The sequence below is a fragment of the Danio rerio genome, chromosome 13, assembly GCF_052040795.2.
Source record: "Danio rerio strain M-AB ecotype USA chromosome 13, GRCz13ab, whole genome shotgun sequence".
NCBI classification, from domain to species: Eukaryota; Metazoa; Chordata; class Actinopteri; order Cypriniformes; family Danionidae; genus Danio; species Danio rerio.
The window spans coordinates 21,572,385-21,578,637 of NC_141033.1; the positions used below are offsets into that span (position 1 = coordinate 21,572,385).

The window sequence follows — 6,253 nt, forward strand, 5'->3', positions numbered from 1 at the left end:
ATTCAAAAAGTACAACCTATTTTCTTATACAACTGATAATATTACTTGGAAAATACCATATACATGTCAAGAAATGGGCCAAAGCTAAGCCAAATTTTGAACATTTTATAAAGGAGATTAAACAATATGGTATTACACTAAGTAACAATTACAAAAAAAAACATATGAAGCATTATGTAAGTTTCAATTGATTGAATATTGTTCTTTTTAGGGGTTCAAGCGCGAAGCGCTGAAACCCTATTGTTTTTTTTTCTTTTCTTTTTTTTTGTTAACTTTTGCTCTTCTTATTATTATGTTTTTTTCCGCCGCAGTTACTATTGCACAGACCCAACCATAAGGCCTAGAGCGCTGAAACTTGGTCAGATGGTAGTACTACAGTGCACTACATGCTCAACAAAAATCAGCCAAATCGCTTTGGCACCAAAAACCAACATTTTGGACATTTTTGGTCGCCATTTGTAGACCGTTTGTCGTAGACTCAAAAAACGTACATATTTGTAATCCCTGGATCACCCCAACCAAAAGTAAAGGACTCTTTACTTTTTGAGATTTTCCATACATTGGAAAGTTTTTCTGCCACAATTTATCCAAAACCTACTTTTGCAAACTAGTCCTAGGTTTTTTTGCCCAATCTGAACTAAACTAGTTCAGAAATGTACTCTGGACTCTGAATATCAATAATTATTTAAAAAAAAAGTTTAAATTTTGATTCTCGCACGAAACAGTAGACAAAAATGTTCAATGCTAATTGAAGCTAAATGCTAAGTGTAGCTATAACTTTTGAACGGAATAAGATATCATCACCAAACTTGGTGCAAACATGTGTTTTTAAGGGTCACAGTGCAAAACACATGGACTTTGGTCACATGGTGGGGCTTTAAGGTTTAAAAACCATAAAATGACCCTAACCTTACAACCATTAGTCCAATCAACTTGAAATTTGGCATGCAGTGTCTTTGACCAAGTTGTCAAGACATAAGCTGCGTCCCAAATGGCATACTATACACTATGCACTCATGCACTATGTACTTATGCACTTACACACTCAACAGGATAGTACATGTATGTAGTGGCGTCCCAAATGGCACACTAATGTTTTTTTACTAAGCGAAAATTCAAACCGTTTCCCTGATGACGTTTGACGGTTGCCAAATCAGTGAAATAAACGACCGAATTATCAAATATTACCTGCCGTGAGTGTTGCCGCATTCACCATCGGGAGGCACTATAATCACTCTCATAGAAGAATTTTGTTCTCATCATCCAAAATAAATAAAGTTATTCAACATGTGCGTCCGATAGCTCCGCCTCTTCCGCCACGTAAGCAAACCTGCGGTCGTTGAGTGCGTGAAGTGTCCATCATTACACACTTCATTTTAGCGGCTGAATGAGTGCATCATCCGGGAAATTAAAGTGCACTTATTATTTTTAGAGTTTTCAGTGTGAACACACTACTTACACTATTTATACTACAAAATGGCGTAGAATAGTGCATGAGTATGCGATTTGGGACGCAGCTATACTATAAGGACAATGGCTTCCCAGCCGGCATTTCAACGGTGATTCAACGTTGAATCAACGTCAGGTCTATGGTTGGATCAACGTTGAATTACCTTTCGATTTTGCAAATTGGATCAACGTTTATATAGTGACGTTGTTTCACCGTTGGACCACCACCGGTGATTCACAGTTGAAATCACAACGTTGTTTCACTCTTACCTTCTTCATGGGTGAATTGTGGTCGTTTTGTAGACGTTGAATGAAGGTTGAATTACCTTTCGATTTTGCAAATTGGATCAACGTTGATACAGCGACGTTGTTTCACCGTCATACATTTCAACGCAAGTTAAATAGAAATTACATACAACGCAAAGTCCATAAATATAGCAAACAAATTTTTACTAATTAAAAATACACGACACAAATACACAACTTAGCCTGTGTATCAATTTATTTAATACACACCTCATTATTTCATTTATTCTAAATATACAGCAACATTTACAGCATACATAGTTCATTAAAACCATGCAGGTTATACATGCTGTACACTCAAATACAGAAAAAGGCATACAATTAAATAGTCACTTTTAATTAGGTTTCATGAATTAAAGTTAGTTAATGTTTACTAACATGAACAAAGAACAAATACTTGTACAGCATTTATTAATCATTTAATTAATTGAAATATGTCACGATGCTATTAAAATCAAAATGTATGCTTGTTAACATTAATGCACTGAGCTGACATGAACTGTACTTTCTTTACATGAAAGATACTTCATTGTTCTTTGTTCATGTTAGTAAATACATTAACACTTACTAATACAACCTTATTGTAAAGTGTTACCGTCTTCAGAAAGACAGATACTAACTAAATTAAACTAAGTAACTAAACTACACTTCAACCATCACAGTCTCCAAAATACAATTCTGTTTACAAAGTTTACAAAATACCCATTTTTAAAGTGGCTGCAGTAAAAAAATAAAATAAAAAACATCACTCACAACTAAGAATCACAAGTGAAATACATTACATCTGTTTGAGGTTTTATAGGTTGAGAGAAACACTTGAGGTTATAGCTGGCACTGGGGACAAAGAATCAAGTGTAAAACACTAAAACATCTATATCAGTCTAGCAGTTAAATACATATTTATTTCTCAAACACCAGGTGAGTTTCCTACAAAATCAATAATGAGGTTTGCCATTCCAATTCATTGTGAATGAATGGCTTCACATTCACAATAGTGAAAACTCCTGCTATAATCTATAAACCTGACATTGCTCCTTCACTTTGCAGGTCTGCATGCTAAATATTTAGTAGTTTTTTTTTGTTTGTTTTTTTGTTTTTTGCATAAAGTACATCTATTGTGTTTAGCATTACTGCAGCAAAACTGAGCACCTGTGACAGTGGAACATGTAGACAAATATTTCAGTAAATCATCAAGAAAATGTGTAGAATATATGGTTTGATTCTCTCTCACAAACACAACAGTAAAAGCAATTTGTTATTCCATTATTATTAGTATCATAAAAATTGCATGTTCACAGGGGTCTTATAATAATGGCTCACATTTGTGAATGTAGGACCACTATTTCACTATTACATGTCACATTAAGTGTTCATATAGGTTCTGTTATTAATTACTTGTGTCATCCCAGAGACCTGTTAATCTTCAGAACACAAACTAAAATATTTTAGATTAAATGCTCCTCATCCTCTACAGACAGCAATGGTCCCAAGATGGTCATTGTCCAGATAAGGCACAAAACACATTGTCAAAACGTTCCATGTGACTTCAGTGATTTCAACTGTGAACATACCAAGCTCCAACAACACTTTAGTGAGGCAAAACAAAACAGTAAATACAAATGTGTTTGCGTATATCTCTCCCGCATCAGATCAGCGTGTGTGTTTACTACGAGCAGTAAGCACACACCATGACCTGTTGTGGCAAAGGCAAACAAGTTATTTTTACAATATTTACTGTGATTTAACCTTTATGACAAATGTACTGGACCAGTTACACATACATCACTATCTTTTATGAACACAAATTTCACTGTAACGGATGCTGTTGTTTTGCTCCAGTTACACCTTTAGAGAACACCGTACTAGTCAGACATCCATACAAAAGCAGAGAGTTTGGTCTTGTGTAGCACAACTGCAATAGATGTCTGTCTGTCTAGGCTGACACTGGTTTAGGCCATCAGTATGTCCTTGATGCCCTCAACTGGAGCTTCCAGAAAACCTGCAATGAATGAAATACGAGGTTACAACTAAGTTGGTATCTGCTATTATAGAAAGTGAAATTCAAATATTTATTTTTTATTGAATCCAAATTTGTCTTATAATAATCGCCACACTCAATAATTTTGACTCATCCATCTGAATATTCCTAACTAGAGAAGTGAAGAATTAGGAAATTTCAGATTCTCGAAAATTTTTTTTTTTTTTTTTTTTTAACCAAGGCTGCAGTAAAGAACCATAAAACATTCAACACATCTAATAATTACAAGTTGTTGTAAACCATTACATGTACTGTAAAAGCTGTTTAAAGCTTTTTAGACATATGGTTGAGAAAAACTCTAGAAGGAGTAGCACTTCTGCAAAAGTCTGCATGTAGGACAGAAAATTAAAGGGATAGTTTAAAATTTGTATTCTGTCGTCATTTACTGACCACGTTGAACACAAAAGAAGATATTTTGAAGAAAGCTGGAACTCTTTAACCATTGACTTCTATAGTATTTTTTTCAACTATGGAGGTCAATGTTTACAGGTTTTTAGTTTTTTTTCAGAATAGCCTCTTTTGTGTTCAACAAAATAAACTCATAATGGTTTTAAACCATTTGGGGAGTAAAATGTGAGTAAATTTTCATTCTTGAGTGAACTATCCCTTTCAGTTGGAAAACACCAGAATTCTTAAGTAGACCCTTTTCGCAAGACAGATGATGCATTTCATTTGTCATCTTAATCCTCAAGTTTTTAATATTTAGATTTATTTAAATAGCATGTTTATTTATTTGTTTTAATGACATTTAATAAAAACAACTTCTCAATGACATCATATGTACTGGACCTGCTACACATGTATCACTATTTTTATGAATACAAATTTCACTGTAACAGGTGCTGTTGTTTTGCTCCAGTAATACCTTTAGAGAACACAGTAGTAGTCAGACATCCATACAAAAGCCTTGGCGTGGAGTAGCAGAACTGCAGTCTGTCCAGGCTGACACAGGTTTAGGCTATCTGCGTGTTCTTGATGCCCTCAACTGGACCTTCCAGAAAACCCAGAAAGTTAAAACCCATTACACCTCTTATCTGCTACTACACAAAGTGCAATTTAAGCATTAATTTCTCACTAAATACATATTTGTTCCCCAATACTGTCACATAGTATAAAATCACAACATGATTTCACAATAATAATATCAATATAACAATATAATATCACAACATAGCCTAACAATCAATAAACAAACAGATTAGAAAGAGAATATCACCAACCAAAGCACCAAGAAGATTTAACAGATAGTAGATAAAGGTAAAGTAAACTTACATGGACAAAGCCTTTTCCAGTCAATGCTGTGCAAGTTAGTGCGTCTCTGGAGTACGTTAAGTTACATGTCTAAAAGCAAAAACAACAACAGTGAAACGAAAGCAGTTCACTTTGTAATAATAACACTAATGATACAGCGTATAAAAATGATATTGTTTTATAACGTTGCTCAGTAACTTTAAACTGCGTTTGGAGTTTATCGCTTTGAATTTGCCATAAAAACGCTCATTTAGACTAACGTTAAACATGTGACATTACCTCAAGGTTAGCTGCGTCACCGGAGCGCAAACTAAACCAAACTGGAAAGTTTTAAATGCTTCAAAATTCGAAACACTACAATAAGTCACATTTAAGATACACTGTGTGTAAAACAAAATCGGGGGGTAAATAAAACATTAAAGCATCTAAAAACACGCTTACCTCTGAATTCTGCTGCACTGCAGGTCAGGTGTTCGTAATTAAGTGAAGTGAAGCGCTGCGCGTGACCGCGTGCGCGGAGTCCTCCGATAACATGGTAACCAAACATGTTGAATATTGGGTGAAGCCATGACGTTAATTCAACATACATGTCAACGAAAAAAAATGTCAACGTTGATTTGTACAAGGATTTCTGTAACTTTTTTTCAACCATTTATCATTCAACATTGTTTCAACATTAAGCAACAACTGACGTATTTTCAACCACATTTCAACGTTGAAGCCTTGTCATATGCAGGCTGTTTTTCAACCGTTCAACATTAAACGTTCTATCAACATTATTTCAACGTTCAAAACACATCTGACCTTATTTCAACCATATTTCAACGTTGAAGGTCGGTCGTGTGCCGGCTGGGTTATCTCAAAAAACATGGCTGCCATTAGCTAATTAAGATTGAGCAGCCATTAAAGTAAGTTAATGATGAGTAATCAAAACGAAACTTGGTGGGCATGTTCGATTCATTGTCCTAGAGGTCTGTAAGAGTTTTGAAAGAAATCGGCCACTAGGGAGCGATTTTGTGTGTTTTGAGGTTGTAATTGATTGGTTATACACAAAGTTTTGCACATCCACACAAAATACATACCATATGATAGGTCTGCTTGTACTGAACAGTTTGACACTAAAACCACTGCTGTCACTTAGAACCTACTTTTGCAAACTAGTCACTGGTTTTTAGCTCAATCGCAACGAAACCAGTGTTGTTAGAGTCT

At 34.9% G+C, this 6,253-nt stretch overlaps 1 long non-coding RNA gene across 1 annotated transcript; it reads right to left on the reverse strand.

The window, feature by feature from the left end:
- Window positions 1-2,855: 2,855 nt before the first annotated feature.
- On the reverse strand, window positions 2,856-5,548 carry LOC147841036 (uncharacterized). Its single transcript, XR_015505894.2, has 5 exons — window positions 5,486-5,548; window positions 5,066-5,134; window positions 4,659-4,784; window positions 3,601-3,754; window positions 2,856-3,448 (listed from the first exon to the last, which is right to left on the reverse strand). It is a non-coding gene; the product is annotated as an uncharacterized LOC147841036 (long non-coding RNA).
- Between the last annotated feature and the right edge of the window lie 705 nt (window positions 5,549-6,253).